General features: G+C 36.8%; 1 protein-coding gene across 2 annotated transcripts in view; it reads right to left on the bottom strand.

Moving 5' to 3' along the window:
- Positions 1–23,762, bottom strand: part of LOC113229651 (serum response factor homolog) — a 491,024-nt gene that overhangs the window by 158,032 nt on the left and 309,230 nt on the right. The window lies entirely within an intron of this gene.

Raw genomic sequence — 23,762 nt, 5'->3', positions numbered from 1 at the left:
CTCCGTTACCCGATATTTTACCGGAGGACAAACACAATATTCGCCCATCATCTCGACGCCGTTCCTGCCCTCGTGCCCGCTGGCCGCCCTCCGCGGCCCTGTGACTATCAGCAGGAAAGTACCGGTCTGCGACGGCAAACTCTAGACATAGGCATAGTACCAACGACCCTAATTCACTTAATATAAAATTGTATGTTGACTTCGTGGTTTTATTTTAATAATAAAAGGTTCGAACGTCACACTATCCATAGAAATTTTTCATGGTAAACTAATAATTTTCATACTAGGAGGCCCTTTCAAAAAGTGGGGCATCTAACCCGGTTTTAACCTATACTAAAAGGCACCAATTCTAATTACGGGTTTATTGTTCAAGAGAGTGATTATTTTTAGTAATGAATGTACATGAGTGTTTTTTTATTATTCAAATGTAAGTGTGCATTTGACCTCCATCTCACCTGATGGAAAGTGACGATGAGGTCGACGATGGAGCATGCACACCTAAATAATGCCTATTCACTCTCGCCTTGAAAAGGTCCAAGTTATAACGTTCAGGGAACGAGTCTGCAGGCAGGGAATTCCTCTCCATAGCCGTTCGCCATATAAATGTGGAAGCGTAACGCTTCGTGCGAATCTTTGGAATATCCACAACATACGGGTGTAATCCAAGCCCCCGATGATGGAAAGGGGAAGGCGGAATTAAATCGTGCATTTCCATAAACAATGACTTAAACTCTTGCCTGAGAAGAGACCCGTGTCCCGCAATGGAACGTATTAATGATAGTATTACAAGAGAAGTAATTAAAGAATATGATAAAAATGGACAATATGAAAAAAAGGGCATGTATGATTGACTTACAATTATTTGGACGTCGGGTCCGCGCTAAAAAGTGTCCGCACTTGTAAGGCGCTAAAATCGTATACAGAGCGCCAAACTCCGCTTTAGTCTTCATTTGTTCTACTGACAGCCCGATACTGCGATGACATTACAATTTAAATTTCGAATAGGTTGACTTGGGACATTTTTTTCGTGGTTTTTGTATTAGACCCGTCGTCCATTTATTTGTAAGTCAATGGCATATATGATAAAAATGTCACCACACCAATTTGATAAAACGCGTCCCTGATTTTATGTATAATCAAAAGTTACGACAAAAAGCTATCAGAAAATGTAATTCCTGTCTCTCTGCCACATATACAGACGCTGCTAAAATCATTAGGTACCCTCTCTTTGGCTTCACCGAAGTTGGGCAAAAATGTGGGATTCTTTTTATTCGCTACATTTGTGAGTTGACGATATTTGTAAGTCAAAGTGAAAATCAAATAATCATTTTATTTTATTCCATAGGTCAAATGTTTACACTTGAAAACGTCATTTTTTAAGCTACTGCACGTTCACTACGTTGACCTCACAGAGAAGAACGAGCAAGAAACTCTAGGGATGGCTCTTATCAAATAAACTTAAATGTTATAGAATACATTTTAGATCATATTTGTGTGAAATCTAGACTCACGTTGTCTGTCCATACATCTTTATCTAACACATACTTTTCAATTTTGTAATATGACTTTTATTGTAAGTTTTAAACGTACGAAATGGTAATCTTAAATATATGCTCCGGAATCTTATTGTAAAAACGTATACAGTTCCCCATAAAATAACCATTTACCTTAGTTAAACGTAAGATTGCAATCTAATTTGCCATCTGCTGGGTATCTCCCTTAATTCGCTTTTTACGGTTATCATGTTATTATATACTGTATACTGTTGTAATTAGGGGCCGAAGCCACATGGCAACAAAAGGGATAAAAGCAAAACGACAAAAACGAATAATAATAGACCAGGTATGAGAATTACGTCGGTGAACGTGTTCGGAAGCGGAGAGCGCGGGGTTCCGTTCAATTTTGATAGAGTACTGTGACCACGCTTTTGGTAATTAAAATTTCAAGTCGAAAAAGTCGCTAGGTTACTGGTGTGATTATCTGTCACGCTTCTAACAGATGTTTAGTAATAATAGCAGGTTAAACAGTAACGTTGTCACAACTTTGAAAGCTGATTACTGGAAACGGTATTTGAAATACTAATACTGAGTCGGAAAAGACACGGCGTCGACACAGAAAAAAAGGATTTCTACTAATAAGAAAGAACAATTTCTCAAAATATTTGCTAATTCTGAAAAAATATTTATTAAAAGTAATAAAATATTGTCATTACAAAAATACTGCTTATCTTTTTCTAATACAATTTTACTCTTAACTTTATTCTAACGTTAGATAAATACGTTCACTTCAAGATTTTATTTCATTTTTAATCAATTAATTGGACATTACTTACATCAAGACATTTTTACCTCTTACATCAAATTTAAATAATCTTAAATGAATTCAAAATTTCTTGGATGTATTTTAAGAAAATATATTCTTAAACAAAAAAAGAAGTAGTTTGCTATTAGTTGTACTCTGAAACGCGCTATCGTTTTGTTAACTTCAAAAGTGTAAGTAATCTCATATATTTTGAATTGTTAGTGCTTTCTGCCGCTGTAGCATTTATACGGCACTGAATGGTACTCAAGTATATGAGAAGATTCCGGCCTATTTCTGCTACTTTAAGGTTTGGCACTGAACTGAGTGCTTTCACGCCAGTGAGACATACTGTTTGATCCATAACCCTGTAAATTTACTCTTTTTGATATTAGAAAACATAAATTTTCAGTCAAATAATTAAGTACCTCTCAATTTATCATTATTTTTTTCAAATCAAAATCGGACATTTCTAATAACAAATAAATATTTTGTTGAATCTAGAGTGGCTTTGTGACTTGAAGCAAATTCATTTGCTCTTGGATTAAATGTTTCTGTCTTATAACCAAAATATACTTTTCAGAAGTTTGTTTACTATTATCAAGTAATTATTCTCTAGCGTCTATAGGGAGAGGATCGTTTTGTTAGATTTAATAAATTTGTCATCATATAAAGAATTTTGTCTTTTTCTAAGTAATCTGTTTTTACCGTGTAGTCTGCAGAATTTAAAGTTGGCTTATATTTTTATTTAAACATAATACTCAGTTCTTAGCTTTCGTTACAAACTCGTAATACATACGCACCCTAAAAACATATGAACTCTGCCATCAAAATCGTAATTCGGTTTACTCTTTGCATGTCTAATTTTTATACCAATATCAAAAGTCAACGACCGTTTTCGAGGCGGAAGTCTCGTCTGCGAGGAAGTAAGAGACTCTTTGTGCATTTTATTTTTTTTTAATGTCTGTTTTTGTCTTTTGCAGGATATTACGTTTCTTTCGGGCGTTAACCCTAGATGTTTTGGATGTGGGAGGAATTGGTAATTGGTGATGTTCCTTTGTACGACAAGGTGTTGAATTGCATGAGAAAAATCTGCCTGCGGCCTCTGCTGGTCGTACCTCTTTCCAAAGTCGTAAGTAATTGTCGTGACGACACCAATAAACTAGGAGAGGTTGTTACCGTGTTTATTATTTGTAACATTTCGACTAAAGGGCTTGAATGTCAAAACAAGAAGGAGAACCTGATGTTAAGACTCTTGCTTCTAACTTTGCAATGTCATAGAATTGAAACGTAAATAAAACCAAACTGGCGGAATACCAGCGTTTTAGCCTATTAAGTTTCTTCTTCTTATCATCGATAAACCTTCATTGTTAATTGAGATAACTTTCAGAACTGAGTTTAGGTGTGAAGGCTCTGGAAGGGGCTGTTCGTCTTCGGTTGAAGCATCGCGTTGGACAGGTTAGCAACTCTAGTACGCCGAGAGGAGGCTATTTCCGTGCACCCTGTCAAGGTTTACGCATCTACGTCTAGCCAGATTCTTTTGAACAGAAAATTGATTAGGTTTTTATTATATTAAATTTTCTTACATATCGACTTTAAAAGGGAGGAGGTTCTTAAAACTGTACTTTTTTGTTTATTTTACGCTATTAGTCGTTTTTGAACCGATTTTGATGTTTTATTTTTTGTTGGAAAGAGAGTACCTGAGTATTGGTCCCATTTAAATTTGAAGAAAACATTCCAACTCTAATAGTGGCGGAGTAAGGGATGAATCCGGTTTAGCGCACTTTGGGGTAACCGTATAACTTCCTTTTAGTGGCAGTAGAGCTCCTTGTGAAAGAGTTCGTCCAGGGAAGTACTGCCACCTTGCCTGTTACTGCCGCCAAGCTTGCAATGTTAGCATTACTGCGCTTCAGTTTTGAAGGGGAAGGTTTCTGGTGAAATTACAAGCCCATGGGACTTGTCAACTTATATCTCAGAGTGACGGGCGCAGTGTAGTCATCATATCTTTGCAATTTAAAGCTCTGAGTGGCACTGTAACTGTTATGGACAGGCGTGTAGCTTACCCTTCCTGTTCGTCCCGTCACTTGATGTTATAAAAAAAAACTTTTGAGGTCTTTTTGTTAAATAATGTTATAATTATTTGAATAATGAACAACGCACACACTCATAACTCTAGGGAAATCCTATATCGCAAGATACAGGACACATAGGCAACCACAAACTACTCCCAAACTAGAAAGAAGTAATTGTAGGCCATACAAATATTTTGAATCCATGTCGGGACCTCTACGTGGAAGAGCTTTGTGCTTGTAAAGTATTTGTTAATGTGTATAATTATGTGTAGAATAAACCTTTTTTTTCATCTATTATACTTCCGGCAGGGAGCATCAGCAACATTAATCCCGAAGAATCCAAACCTAGATACAAAATCAATGAGTTACTCTGTTGCAGGCACCATTAAGCTATCTGGATCACGATCGTCAAACGTCGTGATGAATAAATCATTTATTAACTAGTGAATGAACCGATTGTGTGGGATGCGCGGGCGCTGCTGACGTCACCGGGCATCGGCCAATCGACAACCTTATTACCTTATAAGCAGATTCCATTTTCAAATCGTTTCTAAATTTGAATAATTTTAATTTAAATCCTTGTTTTAACGTTTCTTACGTTTGATTTAACGATGAATTCCAAATGGATTTGTTTACATGGCTTAATAAGGTATGAAGCGTTGATTCGAAACATATTTATTGATCAAGGTGCCGGCCGGAATATAAAATTTTAATTCAAAAGGTTTTGTCAAGCTTCCTTGAGTTGTAGATTTATGATCAATTAAAAAAGAAACAAATTATAGGCCTCAGTTAGAATTTTTATTGTTAGTTGCTGATTGTAATTTGGTAATTTCTTTTTCAATAATTTCGTTGTCATTTTGCAGATGTCGCCTTGTTACACCAGGGTGCAAATAATCATGAAGGAAAGAAAATAAGTTAATTCGTTTTAACACTGCGTTGTTGTATTAGTATATTTCTCAAATTTCAGCCCGATCAGAAACATTGGGAAGATAATTAAAGTTCCAGTTCAAATTTTGAACCAAAACCTTTTTGTAACAGAACTACTTGTGAATGAGTTCATCCAGGGTCTGAGGTCTCCAACTCCCGATTACTTTATAAACACTACTTTTTAATCGAAGATGACTTAAACACAGAGATGCAAAAATTAAACGTAAAATACTACAACACACAATGACATTGCATTGATGAGTAAGTGTTTGTGCGCGCGTGCTCCGTGTGTTATGGCAATTGTGTAGCGTGCAAACAGTTTACATTTGATAAAACAAATAAAAAAGAAAACAAAGAATAAGAACGCTACAACTTTAATAAATGTTTTCAATAACAAAGAATAGAACTAATAGTATTCAAACAAGAATATGTGCAAGGTCTGTTCTCTTCGACCGGATTTCCTCACAATGCCGCGTGGGTGGTCTGTTGTCATAATAATTCCACATGCTCTTGCGCTTCTGCGCACGTTGTTTTACTATTTTGCGGAAAATGTGATAGACAATGAGTGTACGTGGAATTTTCAAATAGATCGTCGTTTGTTTTTGACTTAGGTCGTTTGTCATCTCGTCATCATCGGGCTATACAACAAAACTAGCACGCATTAAAAAATCTTTGTAAATTACGTTACTACCACTACATATAAATAATAAGTAATTAATAAATACCTAGCAGTAGCAGAAGAGCTGCTTATGAACAGAAGAGATCCTTGTGCAAGAGTTCGTTCAGGGAAGTACTGCCACCTTACCTATTTCTGCCGACAAGCAGTAATGTGAGCATTACTGCGTTCCGGCTTAGAAGGGTAAGGGTGCTGGTGAAATTACAGGCATATGGGACTTGTCAACTTATGTCTCAGGGTGACGGTCGCAGTGGCAGTGCCGCTCAGATCTTTGCAATTTAAAACCCTGAGTGACACAGCAATTGTTATGGACAGGCGTGTCGCTTACCACCAGGCGCACGACTTATTCGTCCCTTCACTTGGTATTATGAAGAAAACATCATCTTCATATTATATTGAATTTTAATATATAAAAATGAATTTCGTAACCGACTGTGTACCAGCTAAACTTTCCTATGTTTATGCTATTTTGCTACTACAGATTATAAATGTTATAATCGACTCTGTACTACACGTTTATCCGAACAGATTGACTTAACAATCGTAATCTCAGAATCTATCACAAATCTAACCACCGGTTAGATCAACTGCGTGGGCACATGACTCATGACGCCAAACTTAGTCATTTCATTCTCTTGCCATAACCAGGCATAATTAAACAGCTTTTTGTCCAAATTTAAATGTACACGACGCAAACCTTTTACGGTATGCCACTGTGTTAAAATGGGCTACTTAAATAATTGTTTGATTTTGTGATAAGTTTGCTTTCTCTTTGTTTTTGGAGTTTGTAATTACAAATTGTGTATGTTTTGTTTATTATAACTTCTCTGTTCTGATTAACCGCCGCTTTATTTATTTATTAGATTTAAAGCTCTAAAAAATAAAACATTCCAGTATAACATAAACTTAACTATGTTTTTCCGTATACCGCTCATTCGTCGTACAAAAACATTTCTATGTGTAGTGTGTGCGTTCGTACTGCTGTATGTTGACATTCTTCTTAGGGTCGTATTCTAGAACTCTACTCAATGCTCAAGTCAGGACTTGAGTATGATTCAAAGCACTAGAAATCATACTCAAGTCTGCTCAAATTCTGACTTGAGCATTGAGTATAGTTCTGGAATACGACCCTTAGTGTGCGTGAGTGTCTTTAATAAAGGGTGTCACTAAACCTTAATCATTGTATGTACGGACAACGGCACATCAGACTACACATTTTTGTTTGAAAATCGCCTCCAGTACAACGGAACTAGATACTTCAATGTGTAGCTTGATGTGCTGGCGTGTGTACATCCCACCGCTGAACACGAGTCTCTTCTAACAAGTGGTCGTAAACACTGCTTTAATATTAAATTCAAAGTTAGTATGTTTTTTTTTTTTTTTTTTTTTATACATGACAGGCAAATGACTCCACTCCACCTGATGTTAAGTGGAAAGTGGTATCCAAACGCGAAGGAACCTAGTGCAGCGATGAAATCCTCACTTGTATGTATGTTGTTAGTTAAAATTAGATAGGTATAATAATCTGTAAATAATAATATTTTGATATAAGTTACGGGACGGACCAGTTGAGCGCCTGGTGGTAAGCGATACTCCTGTATATAACAGCTGCTAAGTTCTGAGGTGCACTATCACTACACCCGTCACCCTGAGACATAATTTGATATGTCCCATGTACTTATAATTTCCCAGCATCCTTACCCTTCAAAACCCTTCAAAACTTGGCGGCAGAAATAGGTGAGGTGGCACTACTTCTCAGGACAAACTCTTTCACAAGAATCTCTACTCCTGTCTAATCTATTTTGCAGGTCACGTAGAAGAACACTGAGCTATGTACATTCCATTCGTTATCGACAAGCAAAAAGAAATAAATACTATATACATTTTGGAGCTGTCCAAACTCAAAGTAGAATAATCTTTGGGTAAGCAAATTACACTTGAAACCACCATATTAATAAAACTCTACTTGTCATTCGCAAGGCAGATTCCTTGAGAGGAGTTGCTCTTTGTATACAAACATTTGTCATTTACAACATTCATTTTAAATATTACCGAGACAACCTGCAAGAGCTACACGGGGCACTACCACTGATTTTTGTCATCTCATATATATAATAAGCTATATAACATCTAGTGTAAAATTTTGTTTTTAAAAAAAAATCAGGCTCGGTAATTGGTAGGAAGAGGGTTAGAAACTGAGTACTTAAAAATTAATGAATTTATACATCCCATTACCGAGCACGGGTCTCCTCTCAGTTGGGAACTTCTACGTTTTCCGACAGTTGTAAACCTTCTTCGACGTGCAGATTTAATCGCGATGTTTTCCTCCTCCAAAAAGCTAATGGTAAATTTCAAATTTACATTTCGCACATAATTAAAAGGGAGTAGGACAAATCATGAGGCTACCCCGGCATTTTTTTTGAAAAGTAACTCTAACAAAAAGTATTTTAAATTCCACTCTGTTACGGAAGCCGTTCGTTATCGTCGGTGGAGCGCAACGCGAAATAGAGCAAAGTGCATGCAATGTATTGCGTTAGCACTGAAAGCATTGAACATTTGCTTTAATAGAATACTTTTAGCTGATAACACCGTGACCTCATTGTTCAGCTTGTAGCACAGGTTTGCAAGAGATACTACCCAGATAGATACATAATAATGGTTTTTGTGACTGTCATATCATGAAAGGCATTAAAAAGGCGAGTTTCATAAAAACATTACACGAGTATTTTAATGCCTACATATGTACAATTACATACACATATTATAAGCTCTCTAAGATGTGTCCAGGAACCGCATGTTACGACTGGCGAAATGGCGGCAAATAAAAAAATTTCTCTCGCATATCACGCAACGATAGTTATTATTTTTAATTCATAGAGAAACTAGAATCGGCCCCAACTATCATATCGTTCGATATCAATTAACGTGTGAAATTGTCAAAATTGTTTGCTATTTACATTTCATTTCGAATAAAACTTCTTCTCGACAATATTAGAATAAAGGTCGAATCAAATTGTTTGTTTTTCAGAGATGTTCGAAATTTGAATGTAATAATAAAATCGGATTTGATGTTATTATAGCAATAATAACATTTTCACAGATAATAAATTTATTCTAACAAAACAGTTTATCTTTGTAATTTGTGGTTTTTGAACATATCATAGAGGGTTTATGATTTGTGTGTAGATAAAACTTTTACTGTCTTGTATCACACTCATGTTATGAGTATAATACAATAAATGTATTAAAAGAGAAACACACAGAAACTAAAACTAAGGCAAGGAAAAAAATAAACAACCAGAAATTAAATTAAAATACTTAAAAAACAAAACACGGACCAAATGTTATTAATATAAAAAATATAAATGTCAAAAAGTATTCAATAGGTACTTTACTGTATACCAATGATGTTTTAATATCAACTGAAGTAAATAGAACACGTACACTATACGATGTACATTTTTCAATTTTTAATTTCGTTTACGGTATTGACTCTCACAGCAGGATACCAAACGTACATAATCCTGCCATTGACACACTATCCACACATAACTGACGTGATATAAAATTAGCAGAATTGGGGACCAGATGTGAGTGTTACTTAGATAAAAAAAAATCAATGATTCCTTATCTGCACTAATGATACCAACACTACATTGACAACGACCCACTGGGCACGCGTGTCTAAAAAGGAAAAGGTTGAGACGTGAATCCACCACTGCCACACTAACCTAAGTTTTACCATACTCTTTCCGATTCATTTTCTTTTTTCTTTATATTTTAAATTCGTAGATTTTCACGATTGTTACTGAAAGGAAATGAAGCTATACTTTTTCGAATCAATTGTCAAACAAACAAACGTTTCGGGCCTTTTTCCGGTCCAATGGTCACGGGTGACCAGCTAACGTAGGTTTGTTTGGGAAAACAAATATGCGCGGTTTAGATCTGAAAAAATGGTATCCATATCCATCCATGATATCCATAGCAGTTGCAATGCCACTCAGAGCTTGAAATCACAAAGATCTGTGGGGTACTGCCACTGCGCCTGTCACCCTGATATCGACTAATCCGTAGAACAAAGACGAGAAATTTAAGACTAATTGTTCTCAGGACATAGTACATTTCGTTCGTTCTTCTTCCCTGTGGATGTCTGATCGACCGTTGTTCGATTTTATATTTCCGAAACGAAATAAGATATATAAATTCTCAAAACACTTTTACATAGGCTTTAGTTTGAATAACGAAATTATTCTCGTAACGTGTTTATTTTCTTTTGCGCTATATAATCACTTCGGACTCTGTTCTTCGGATGAGTCGATATATGCCAGGTCCCATGTGCCTGTAATTTCACCAACATCCTTACCCTTCAAAACCGGAACGTAGTAATGCTCACATTATAGCTTGGCGGTAGAAATAGATAAGATGGCAGTACTTCATTGGGCGAACTCTTCCTTAAGGAGTTCTACTGCTGCTTAAATGTATTAATTATGGTTACCTATTAGAAGTCCGAAAGTGCATTTTCCAGAAATAACATTTACTCGAATTTTCATAGACTCGTAATTGAAATGTTATTCTCATTATTAACCGACTTCAAAAAAGGAGGAGGTTCTCAATTCGACTGTATTTTTTTTGTATGTATGTTACGCGATAACTCCGGTATTTGTGACCTGATTTCCATGATTCTCTTTTTGTTAGAAAGAGGGTACCTACAACTATGTAGGTAATGTGACCACTAGGTCTAATGTTAATGTAATGGTTGGTTTTGCTATTCTCCAATTCAAAGCGTTTTTCTCTCATTACACTTTGAGTAGTGAGAACCGATTTTTATTATCTCCTGTTTCAAGTCCTGTATAGTGGCGAACTATGGGGTATTTCAATAAAACTTGGCAAATAGATGTAATTCCACGTACTTTTGAGGTCGGTTTAGTACTCTGTACTGAGATTATACTTATAGCTTTTGAGTAGGTTCCTCCTTTGCTATACCTCCATTTATTTTTCATATATTTAATGGTAGTCATTCGTGAGCATAAAAAAGCGTTCGACTAATTTCATTCGTACGACCCTTAAACATATCTCCTGAAAAGTTATCATTTTGAAGATGTAACCTTATTACACTAAGTATGCGAAACGGTGTGGTTGTCTGGTACATTGTCTAGAAATTGATTCCAAATTCAAAGATTTAATTTTAGATAACGCAGTTTTCTAAAAGCAACAAAACTTTGCCGTCATACCTTCGTACATTGTATCTTCAATCTGGCGATGTGTCTCGTGTTGAATGCACACTCGCAGCAACGCGATTTCCCAAGGGGCAAAAACATGACCAGACGTTGGTTACTAGAAGGATAATAGAAATATACACTCGAGTCTCGAGTTCTGTCTAAGTATACTATCTATCTGTAGAAAAGGAAGATTTTCGCTGTTTCTTTTTTGTTTTAACGATGACTTGAATACATTTTTTTTCTTTCGATTAAATTACAAACAAGACTTACCGTGTTTATAATTTTAAATATACATTGGGGTTACGTAGAGACCATAGCCTTGCAACTTGTCATATTATTATTATTATAAGTTCGTAACAATTTAATCGCAAATTATATTTTGTTATATCTATCCACACACATTTTCAAACCACTTTTGCTGTATTCAGTCATACGGACAGGTATTATTAAATCAATGGCTATATTTAATAAATTCTTTGAACTTCTGAAAAGTTGCCAGTTTGTAGATATAACATTATTATACCCAGATTGCGAATTATAATGTGCATAACTATGGCACATGGGTACCTCTACCATGCTGATAATCACTAGCGATGTCCGTCATATGTTTGAAATTTTATATAGCAAAATGGAGAGCACCTTTTGTCACCACAAAAAGAAGTTTAATACAGGAGTATTTTACGGGATCGCTAACAACGGTTGTCCCTGTTCTAAGCCGATTACTTGAAACACAGATCTCAAACTAAGTAATTCACTTTTAATAAAGTCAATGTCAAATCATCTTCATTTCAAAGTCAAGCGAATTACACTTGAAATCGTAATATTGATTAAACTCATTCGTAAGACAGTGCCCTGAGAAGAATGAGCAAGAAACTCTAGGGGTTGCTCTTTGTAAATTTACATTTGAATACATGTATCATTTACAATAGGTATGTATTTCAAACATTTTAGATCGAAAACACCTGCAAGAGCTAATCGGGTTGCAGGAGACGTAATAGGTAGGTAACAGATTTAATTAGAGAGCAACAAAACGAATTCTGGAATTACGACCCAGAATACCACGACAATATGATCTCCCTAATACCATTATAGAAACGCTGGTGTCCTAAATTGGCTTTAATGGTAATCGATTCCTGGACCTTAGCATCTTACGTCCAGAATAACTTAAAGAAAGATTTTCAGCTATTTTAGTACGAGTGACAATTCAAGACAGTTACGTTCTAAGCCATATCTATCGTATGTCGTGACCCCCCACCACACGGCCGTCCACCATAGCTGCATCGCCCCACTAGCTGGAGTTTCCCACTTTCCACCGGCGTGAAGTTAGCCAGCAGTGGGCGGGGCGAGGGGCGGGGCGGGGTGTGTCCGCGCACAGACTCACTTGCCGGCACGCTTTCCCGCCAGAACGGTGTTTCCCGCGTTTGAGAATGCAACTTAGTTCGATGTTAGTTTGTTATGTTGGCATTTTAGCATACGACATTCTAGTAAAGTTTCAAACTTAAAGGTCACATCTCTCTCTGTCTGTCTTAGAGGTCATAGCTGAATTGGTACATTCTCCATAGCAAATCACTTTCTAATACTATTTCTATTTTGTAAAATTCAAATATCTCTCACGTGTTCTTTGATTGAAACAACGCTCCATAATGTCATATTTTAAAATTTCGAATTAGATATTTTAAAATTAAACAACGTGATTTTCAATTTTTTTGGAAAACTAAACTGTAATTTATAGTTTATACAGCTTATTATATAGTATTTTTTCCAGTATCTGCGTCCTTGGTTGACAAAAATCCGTGATGATGACACGTTTAGCTCGTGCAGATTGTCTTGATGTATTATATTTACATTAAATACAAATCTATTCAAATATTTTTTTACAAAGAGCAACTCCTAGAGTTTCTTAACCATTTTTCTCAGGAGAATCTGCCTTACGACAGTTAAAGCAATCTGACTTTTTCAAGTGTAATTAGTGCTTACCTATGAAATCAAGATTATTTAAGTTTGGACAGCTCCAAAATGTATGGTAAACCTGACCGATGACGAATTAAATGTACATAGCTCAGTGTTCTGCTACGCGAACTGCAAAATAGATTAGATAGCAGTAAAGCTCCTTCTGCAGTAATGGGAGCGTTGGTGAAATTACAGGCACATCGGACTTGTCAACTTATATCTCAGGGTGACGGGCACAGTGGCAGTGCCCCTCAGATCTTTACGATTTGAAGTTCTGAGTGTCACAGCAACTGCTATGAACAGGCGTGTCGCTTACTACCGCGCGCCTTGTTCGTCCCGTTACTTGGTGATATAAAATAGATATGTGCCTTTGCATCGTCGTTTTGAGGCAGGCTGTGTTTTAAATATCGATTTATTCTTAAACCAGTGCCTTATTACTATTTTTTGATATCATTAGTAATAAAAAAATTATAAAGTCGGTACTTATACCGACTTTATATTTTTTTTGTTGACTCTTAAGTCAACTGTCTATACAATTAATTTTATCTATGCAACAATCAATTTATTTCTCTTCTATTTTCAAATTAGGAATATTTCTGTTACGACTGCCAATACAACTGGCGGGTTGTCATAAATAACAGCTTTTTTTTAATTGACACAGACAACTAAGTAACAAATATACAGCCTATCAAACAGGTGAGCAAATGCATCTATAATAACTTGACTGACCTTTAGTTGGACTATTTGTCTCTGCTCATGATTTATTCATGATCCCTTTTTGCTGCAAAGTGCGTATAAAAGTATGGAAAGATGTATAAATGCAGTCGTAGAACAGGGTTCCAGACGAACCTCGACCTTATTTCGTGGAGTTGAAATGCGTATATAAACGTGTTCGTACGAAAATAACTTTTGTTAAGGCATAGCTATGGCCGATATTGTAATTGGCACCACATTGTTCTGAAGGGGTACTATTGAATTGCAATTTCAAAAATCTATTTCCGAACGGAATGTTAAGTAGAAAACATTTTTTTTATAAACTCGTCATCTTTTATGAGAACTGGTTAGTATTGAACTATATGGTATTTAAAATAAGAACTTTTTTAAATATAGGTATTTCTTAATTAGCGAGTGTATTTTAAAGACGCATTTTCTTTGCATACTTACAAAACAAAGATGCGGTTTGCACATGGGCACTGGATAAGGTCTCGGTTTTGATTTCTTCCTCCCAGAAAATGAGCTTTTTCTAAATTGGTTCTGGTCTGGGTGTTCTAGGTAGTTCCCCAGAGTGAATACCACTGCTCTGGTACTCATAGTACAGGGAATTTGAAAGGTAATTGGTGGGCATGTCTGGTACAGATCAAGCTACATCAAACTACCCTGAAGTTGATATTGGTTCAAAAGTGCATAGCTTGATGTGCCGTTAAAATACAAACCTATTGCACCTCCGGAAAAAAACACAAACTTCACTGCAAAAAGTTACTATCCCAAACCATTTTTAAAATGCAATTTATACGGAAAAACAGAGACGCATTATGTATTCCCTAATTTTTTCATAGAGAGCGTAATGCGTATTAAAATAGTACAACATTTAAGAGGTCTTCAAATGTGGACACTAGCCCTAAATACAAAGCTTTTAGAGCCTAATAATTTATACGCGCCGACGACGTTCATGAAACGCGCGTTTCCAGCGCCGTAATCGCGCGTCAACTACGCGTGTACGCGCGTTGCAAGCAAGAAGCTTGCATACTCCACTAGAGTTTACACTTAGAATTTCATGGGTAAGTTTGCTAGTAAAATTACAGGCACATGGCAACTTGTCAACTTATGTCTCAGGGTGACGGGCGCAGCAGATTTAAAGCTCTGACACTGCAACTGTTATGGATTTTATAATATCAAGTAACGGGACGAACAAGTCGTGCGCCTGTTGGTAAGCCACAAGCCTGTCCATAACAGTTGCAGTGGCGACACAGAGAATTAAATCGCAAAGATCAAAACCGGAACGCAGTAATGCTGACATTACTGCTTAGCAGAAATAGGTAAGGTGGTAGTACTTCCCTGTACGAGCTCTTTCACACGGAGCTCTACTGTTGCTAAAAATACGTATGCGCGGCTATAGTGCGGCGTATATGCGCAAATAACGCGCGTTTGTGACGCGTATACTCGCGTCGTCGGTGCGTATACGCCGTGTGTATAGGCTCTTCATTCATATTCTGTAAATTTTTTCTTACTTAATATTTAAGCAGGTTAATATAAGGAACCCCACACGACGGCGTATCAATTTCATTTCTTGCACGTCTGACGCATCCTGGGCAACAATTAGCGAGTAACTCACGCCGCACTGTCAAATACTTTAATCACGATGTGTGACGGGACGAGCAAGTCGTGTGGCTGGTGGCAAGCTACATGCTTGTCCATAACTGTTGCAGTGCCACTCAGAGCTCCAAATCGCAAAGATCGGCACTGCCACTGCGCCCTAGACCCTGTGACACAAATTGACTAGTCCCATGTGCCTGTAATTTCACCACCACCCTTATCTTTCAAAACCGGAACGCAATAACGCTAACATTACTGCTTGGCGGCAGACATAGGTAAGGTGGCAATACTTCCCTGGACGAACAGTTTCATAAGGACCTCTGCTGCTACTATTCTTGTGAATACCATTGACATGATAAAAAGAATTAAAATAGTGTAGAAAACCGTGAAGAATACATTTATTTATTCACCTTTGCTAATTGAAGTTAAGTCATACATTACACTAATAGATAAATATGTTTCTAAGGCTATCTGCCCGAAAACATCTATTATACAAACACTCGATGACAGATAACGTGCGTAACGATTCACCCACACACACCCACCGTCATTTGTTCAACTAAAATGTCATCTGATAGTTAGGCAACTTTACGCGTGCTGTAGCAATAAAGCACAAATTATATTGCTAAAGGTTATTAACAAACATAGGAATATGCATAGCATATTGATTAAAACTACAAGAAAGTAATGCATATACATAGAGAGCACCATCTCTCTGAAAACCTAAAAAATTCATTCCAACCCACATCATATGTGTAGATACCTATTTGCTTTTTCAAACAAACCAAGGTTTCGGGTCTTTTATAGGTATTACAGTTGTAGTAGAGTTGCTTGTGGAACAGTTCGTCCAGGGAAGTACTGCCACCTTACCTATTTCTGCCGCCAAGCAGTAATGTCAGCATGACTGCGTTCCGATTTTCAAGAATAAGGGTGCTGGGAGAAATTGCAGGCACATGGAACTTGTCAACTTTATATCTCAGGTTGACGGGCACAGTGGCAGTGCCACGTAGGAACTTTGCGATAAAAATCTGAGAGCTACTGCAACTGTTAGAACGCACTACGTCCGTTCTCCGTCCGACATCCGTCCGAGACAATTACTGTCAAATAAGTAATATTCGACAAAATTAAAAGACAAGTATCCAGTATGAAGCTTCATTCGCATCACGCGTCTTTTCATTTGGTCAAGTATTGCTTATTTGGCAGTAATTGTTTCGGACGGATGTCGGACGGAGATCGAGAGTAGACCCCCAGTTCCGAATCCGAGATCACAAGTGTCCGAAGCGTCATTTTATCTCTATGTGTACAAGCTATATTCTTATTTTCTCGGATATGAATCGGACTTACTGCACAAGTGACATCCGAAGTGTGCCCCAGTTTTCTAGATTTGTATAGTCCCGAATCACATTGCTCTAACGCGCTTATGGACAGACGAGTCGTTTACCGCCAGGCATACGATTTGTTCGTCCGCTTATTTGGAAGTAGTTCAACAAGGATTCAATACACATCCAGTCACTTTCGAGATATGGCAGTTTGAAATTTAAGTGTTTTTCACTGTTGTTTTATTTTCAAAACTTATAATGTCATGCAACTCCAGAGATATTTATTTATATTTATATGTCGGATTTTTCCTGATCTAAGAGGTTAATATAACTCATTTTTTGATAATTTTGTGGATTGAATCCTTTTTGCTTAACTACGTCCATTTGATATTATAAAAGTTCCAGATAGAATTGTGAGAACCTGATCTTTCTTTTTTTTATGTAAAATTAAAAGGCTAACGAGCAGATGAGTCACCTGATGGGAGATGGTCATCGTCGCCCATGGACATCTGCAACATCAGATGAGCTGCCGGCCTTCGAGAACCCGGCCATACTTTTTGAAGAACCTCAAGTCATAGCGCAAAGGAAATACTTCAGGAAGGAGACCATTCCACATCTTGCAGGTTCTAGAAAGAGACGAACGTGATGCCCGCGTGATTTAATATTGGATAAATTTGTAATTGTAAGTATTTTTTTATGATACCACGTAACGGGACACGCCTGTCCATAATAGTTGCAGTAACGCGAAGTCTTAAATCGCAAAGATCTGAGGGGCATTGGCACTGCGTCCGTCACCCTGAAAGATATTTCAAATTGAAAAGTCCCATGTGCCTGTAATTTCAGCAGTAAAACTAAAAATATTTTCTCTTTATTTTATTTTATATGTTTAATAATTCTTAGGGAGGTATTATTCAATCTGTATATATTAATTGTAGTTTAGGTAAATATATGCTTTCTATCTATCTCTGGTTACTAAGAAGACAGTTCTGCGAACGCGCTCTGTACACACGAAGTTTCATAATTAATTTGGTTATTAATTTATCAAACTCTATGACGTTCTGTAGCCACGATCAGGAAATTAATTTCGAGGGCTATGTTTGTCACTTTCAGTTAAATATAGTTTCAAAATTATAACGGCTCGAAACCACGTCTATTGCTGTACAAAATGGACAAACTTTAAGAGTTGATGCAATTTCAAATAGCTTTGTTTTATTCCACATAACTGTGAAAGTATTGAACCAATCACTTTGAAAAAAATATATAGTAAAATTAAGGATATACATCAGTTTAATATATACTATACGGTGTGAAAACAAAAGTCCTAAAAATTATCACGATAGAAAAAAAAACACAACTTACCTCGAAATTTTACAAGAAAACCGCTGTATTCAATAAGTACGTTACTTATACTAATGTTTTTTTTTTTATATCAACTGAACTAAATAGAATGCGTATATAATACGATATACATTTTCAAATGGCTTTGATTTCGTATGTAAGAAAATAAATTCTGAAATGAAGCCAGTATCACTACCGCTTCACCGAAGCAAAATGAACCGTATTAGTACGGGAAAAAATTCAATTTGAGCTGAAATTTAAATTTCACGCCTTAGTTTAGGTGTACCTGTTGCACTAACCTCAGCATGTGTGAAAATTTTATAATATTACTATTAAAACTGTTGTATGCATGCATGTGACCATGCGCTGAAATAAATAATTTTATTCTATGTCACTAAATTTGAAAAAAAAAAAATTTTACAATGCTCATAGCATTGTTCCACAGCTCTTGAAAATGAAAAAACAGTTACTGCAAAATGGCACACCAACAACTGCTTGCCAGTTTTGGAAAAAATTCGGGAGAAACGACCTCGCAGTGGGATCCTGCTTATTTATGACAACGCCTCAGCACACACCGCCCAACGAACAACTGACTATTTGGTGACGTCAGGTGTAAAAATACTAGGTCATCCGCCATACAGTCCGGACCTCGCACCATGCGGCTTTTACTTATTCCTGAAAATGAAAGAAATTCTCCGGGGAAAGCGATTCACGAACGCCGAGGAAACAGTGGCTGTGTTTGAAGAGGCCATAGGAGAGTGGGCAAAATGCTTCTCTCAGTGTTCTTTCGAATGCAACAATGTGCAGTTGATCTCAATGGACATTATTTCGAAAAACAATAATAAAAATATTAACTTGCTAGTTTGCTTTGTTTTTGATATTCTAAGAACTTTCAGTGTGACCCTCGTATGTGTAATTTTTTTCCTACGTATTAACAAATACTTCGCTCATGTAGAGTTTTCTCAGTACAATTCTTAAACTGCGGCTCTGTGCCGTAAAAATGGATCAACAGACTGTTACAATGAACTTATGTTAATTCCCAAGAAGTTACAAGAAATTCTCAAACACGTTTCAGAAGTTTCGAGAAGTCGAACAAAACTCCTAGTACCACATTGAACACTGAGCATCCGAGCGATCGGCATGCGTTCGGCAACAAAAACCGCTATGTGCGTCTCTCGAATCGATAGATTGAGGTTTTTGCACGCCCCTTGCTAGCCAACGACATTGTTCCCCCGACGTCAATTACGATAATGATGAATGCTTGTGAAGGCACCTAGAGATTCTTTTCAGATTTCAAAAAAATGCTAGTACCACATTTTAATCCTTTTAAAAAATTTTGAAAGCATTTGAAAAGCTGCAATCTCTGATAAACCAATCAAACTCCTCAATTCGACAATTCCTTTTTCGAATTCTTTTAAATACCGTACGCTATCCATTACAAGACATTTTTTTAAATTGTTTGAACATGGAATGTCCTTGCGACGTTAGTTCTGTTGTACCGCTAGATGGCATTGAACATTTTTGAATTGATTTCTTAAACGCGGCGTTATAATTTTCTCTTTGATTTAAGGAAAGAAATGCATATTTTGTGACGTCAGTTCTTGTATGTAAAATCAAAATCAAGAGACCTTATATATTTCTGCCGCCAAGCAGTAATGTGAGCATTACGTTTTGAAGGTTAAGGGTGCTGGTGAAATTACAGGCACATGGGACTTGTCAACTTATGTCTCAGGATGACGGGCGCAGTGGCAGTGCCCCTTAGGATTTTGTGATGTAAAGCACTGAGTGGCACTGCAACTGTTATGGACAGGCGTATCGCTTACCACCAGGCACACGACTTGTTTGTCCCGTCCCTTGATATTATAAAAGAAAAAGTATTACGCGATAAATTTCCATTGTGAATATACGCGAAAAGAACAGTTTTCATTTTGAGACTATATCTCACAAGCGCTGTTTAACACATTTTTAAAATTCAAATCGTAACTTCGTAGGCAAATTGCGCAAATAACTTCCTACATAACCTAACAATTCTAATCAAATCGAACATACTGAGCAATAGACAAAATAATTGGAATTCACATGGACGTCTCTATCTAACGAATTTCTAATTTATGGTGCGCGATAGCGGACACCCCGGCTGTAAATCGTGCGTGCGCACATCTAATCGGCGGTGGCGCTATCTAGCGGCGCCTTTGCCAACTGAGATGTAGAAGCCGCCGCGAGCGCCCCCGATTGCGACGCAGCGCGGATTTCTAATGCCAGGCCTCTTCAACGACAGTATAATGAAGTAGACAGTAAACTGTCCGTATAATTTTAGTATCAATAGAGATTTTTGTAAAAAAAATCGTCTAGAGATGTACTGTTACCATATTTATTTCCAACGCCAAACAGTAATTTGAGCATTAGGGCATTCCGGTTTTGAAGGGTAGGGGTGTTAATAAAATAACAGGCACATACGATTTGTTAACTTTATGTTTCAGGATGTCTCCTACACATCGCAGTGCACCTCAAATCCTCGTGATTTAATAAAGATTGGTACTGCATGGGTAGGAGTGCCACCATAGTGCCTCTTACCACCAAGCGCAACAATTGCTCGTGTCCTTACTTGATATCATAAGAAAATATAATATGTATATTGCGCATTTAACGCATTTTTTTCATGTTTATTCTGTCACTCTAAGATTACCTGGAAAAGTTTGCTATTTATCAACAAGGTCGTCTGTGGTACCCTGTCTTTTGTCTTAGTTCATATTTGTTCTTCTGTGTGTTGAAAGGTAGGTACGTGTATTACATTGTTTCCTTTTCGGTCATTATTTATGGTCCTTCATTATATAAGGAGCAGATTATTTGGACAATTAAATGAATTTTTATGAATATAACACATTACCATCCATAAACCACAAATATGTATCTAACTTGACAAGTAGATGACGTCTTTTTTTTAATTTTATTTAGTTTTTTTTAACGCACACTCTCAACATAGTCCCGCACTAGGGAAACCCTGTGTCGCGGGTGCTATGGACACACACATAGACAACCACAAATTACACCCAAACTCACGAGAGAAATAAATGTAGGCCATATAAATATTTCTCCCGGCCCGGGAATCGAAGCTGGGACCTCTGCGTGGCAGTCCAGCATGGTAACCGTTCGGCCACGGAGGCAGTCAGTTTTGTGCTTACCGTTACCGATTAATATCGATGTAACTTCGTTTTTATCACAGTTCACTCACTGGATTAAGAGTAACACTGTACATTTCTATTTGCTTTCAATTTCGACTATCGGTAAGAGTGCTAGGCGCGATAAGTGCCATTTTAATTGTGTGCGCAGGAGTGGGCAGTTCGGTAATAATGTGCATATAAATATAAACTGAGATAGAGTTTTTGTTTGTATTTTACTATTGTGTTTTATGGATGCTGTACAATATGAGACTGATAAATCAAACAATCGGTTCTGTAGAACTTATTCATTGGTTCCTTAATAAAAGAACTTTAAAAAAGCCATAGAATAGTTTTTATGATGATTAATACAAAGATCGAACCCATAGAAAAGCTTATTCAACCCGATGAAACATGGACCCGTGACCATACTGCATCGTAGTACTGCTCTTACCAATTGAGCTACAGTCAAGTTGTCGAGTTGTCGAAATTCCCCTATGTGTTTTTGTAAAAGACCCGCTAGTGTCACCTAGTGAGAGATTTTAGAAACTTTTTCACCGCAGCACCATAGAATAGTTGTGAATAACGAAAAGTAATCATCCACCTGCTAGGTACTAGTATTTTTTTATATAAGGCAAACTAACGTCTACCCACAATCAATCATTACTGAATGATATTTGAATGATTGATCTATGAATGATACTCGAATGAACGAATGTTATTTGCATAATATCTATTTGCTAGTATTGTTTACAAACAATCGTACACACGGACAGTCGAAGACGATATCGTTGCCACGTACATATTTTTACTTTCTCAAAATAGGCATATCATCATAATCAGGCATACGACTTGGTATCACAAAAAAAAGATCATGCTATACCCAAACTAACATATCGACTACTATTTGTAAGCTCTGTAAATGACGTAAGGTACAGTTTTAAACAAAGAATTTGGACAATTTATATAGCTCTAGCTGTCGCCCACTGTATCACAGTAATGGCCAAAAGAAGAGTGCCTTGCATCCAGGTCAAAGTGTGGGCGATTAAAAAGAATTTGGGCGCAAATATTGGCGGCATCTTTGATGTGCGCTGAGTAAACGCACGCGTAATTGCCCGCTAGGGATGTGACCTGTCGATGAGTTGGATATCGATAAATTATACTGAGAATATACAAGCATTATTAAATATCTAGTTAGACAAAAATAAACTACCTTTTTTTACTATTTTTTTTTAAATGAAAACCTAAAAAAATATTTAATATGTAATGCGCGTTATTTAGAACACTATTTCAATATCAAAGTATGTGACTGTGAAGACGAACGGTGCTCGGAGCATGATTTGAAATATATCTGCAGTAATCAGTTACAATTTTCAAAAGGATGTTCTCGTATGTCCGCAATGCGCAAGTTTTCTTATAGCAGATTGACTACATAAGGCACAAGTGAATGCACGAACCCCGCCAGCATCAAAGCTGAAGCGGTTGCCTTAGTCAAAATTAGCTGAGAGTATAGTAATATACGATATTAGAAAACATTCTTTGGTTGCACTTTTATTGCATTTCCTAAACAACTATTTGGAAAAGTTGCTAATTAGCATAGGCCGCCTGTTGTTGCATTAGCTTATTTCGATATATTTTATATTACTGTACTGTATTGTCAGATTGATTGTGCAATAAAGAATCAATGATATATTATTCCAGGTGTTCATTTCCAATAAAAATGTTCTAATTCGGCGCGAAAAATCTTGTACTTTGGATGGAACTATGCCGTGACTTACACCTCGCTCTCGAAGCATGTATAATGTGATGAAGGTTTTTTTTCGGGCAAGGTCATACAATAAATAGACTAATAGAAATATTTGTAGATATTTAGCAGCAGTACCATTCGCTAATGGTGAAGAAAAACATCGTAATGTAACTTGCATGGTCAAGTTGGTTTACAACCTTTTAGAAAAATTATGAAATCCTCAACCCGCAAATAGCCAATGTGGCGCATTATAGCCCAAAATCTTTTCTTAGAGTACCTAGAATTGGCACGTTCTATAACATTTTTAAAAATAATAAACTTATCGTAAGTGCGGTTGATCGACAGCACAAGCACATCCCTTAAAGGACTGGTCGATAAGTATGAATTGTATATTTTGTTCCCGTCGTTGCCGCCGCGGGGCTGCCATAATTCTCTTTTTTCCCGACTGTACTTTCTTGGAGCTCCAGAGAAAGTAGAGGTACAGTCGATGAATAAAAAATAGGTCAAGCGTGAATCTGCTTTGTATGTATGGTGGGTTCTGAATAATGCAAATGGAAAACTCAAAGTGCTATTGCTTATGGGTTATTGGATTGGATAGTACAATTTGTGACCATTTTCGTTTCGGCTTTATTGTAACCATGTTCTTGAATGTTTCATGTCATTGCTTTAGATTAGAAGGTCAATAACCTTGCAACATTAGATAATGTGCTTGACAACCACACCAGTTATTCGGTCTCAAAGTTCC

The sequence above is a fragment of the Hyposmocoma kahamanoa genome, unplaced genomic scaffold, assembly GCF_003589595.1.
Source record: "Hyposmocoma kahamanoa isolate Upper Pololo Valley unplaced genomic scaffold, ASM358959v1 62, whole genome shotgun sequence".
NCBI lineage: Eukaryota > Metazoa > Arthropoda > Insecta > Lepidoptera > Cosmopterigidae > Hyposmocoma > Hyposmocoma kahamanoa.
This window is presented reverse-complemented; position numbering and strand designations above follow the sequence as displayed.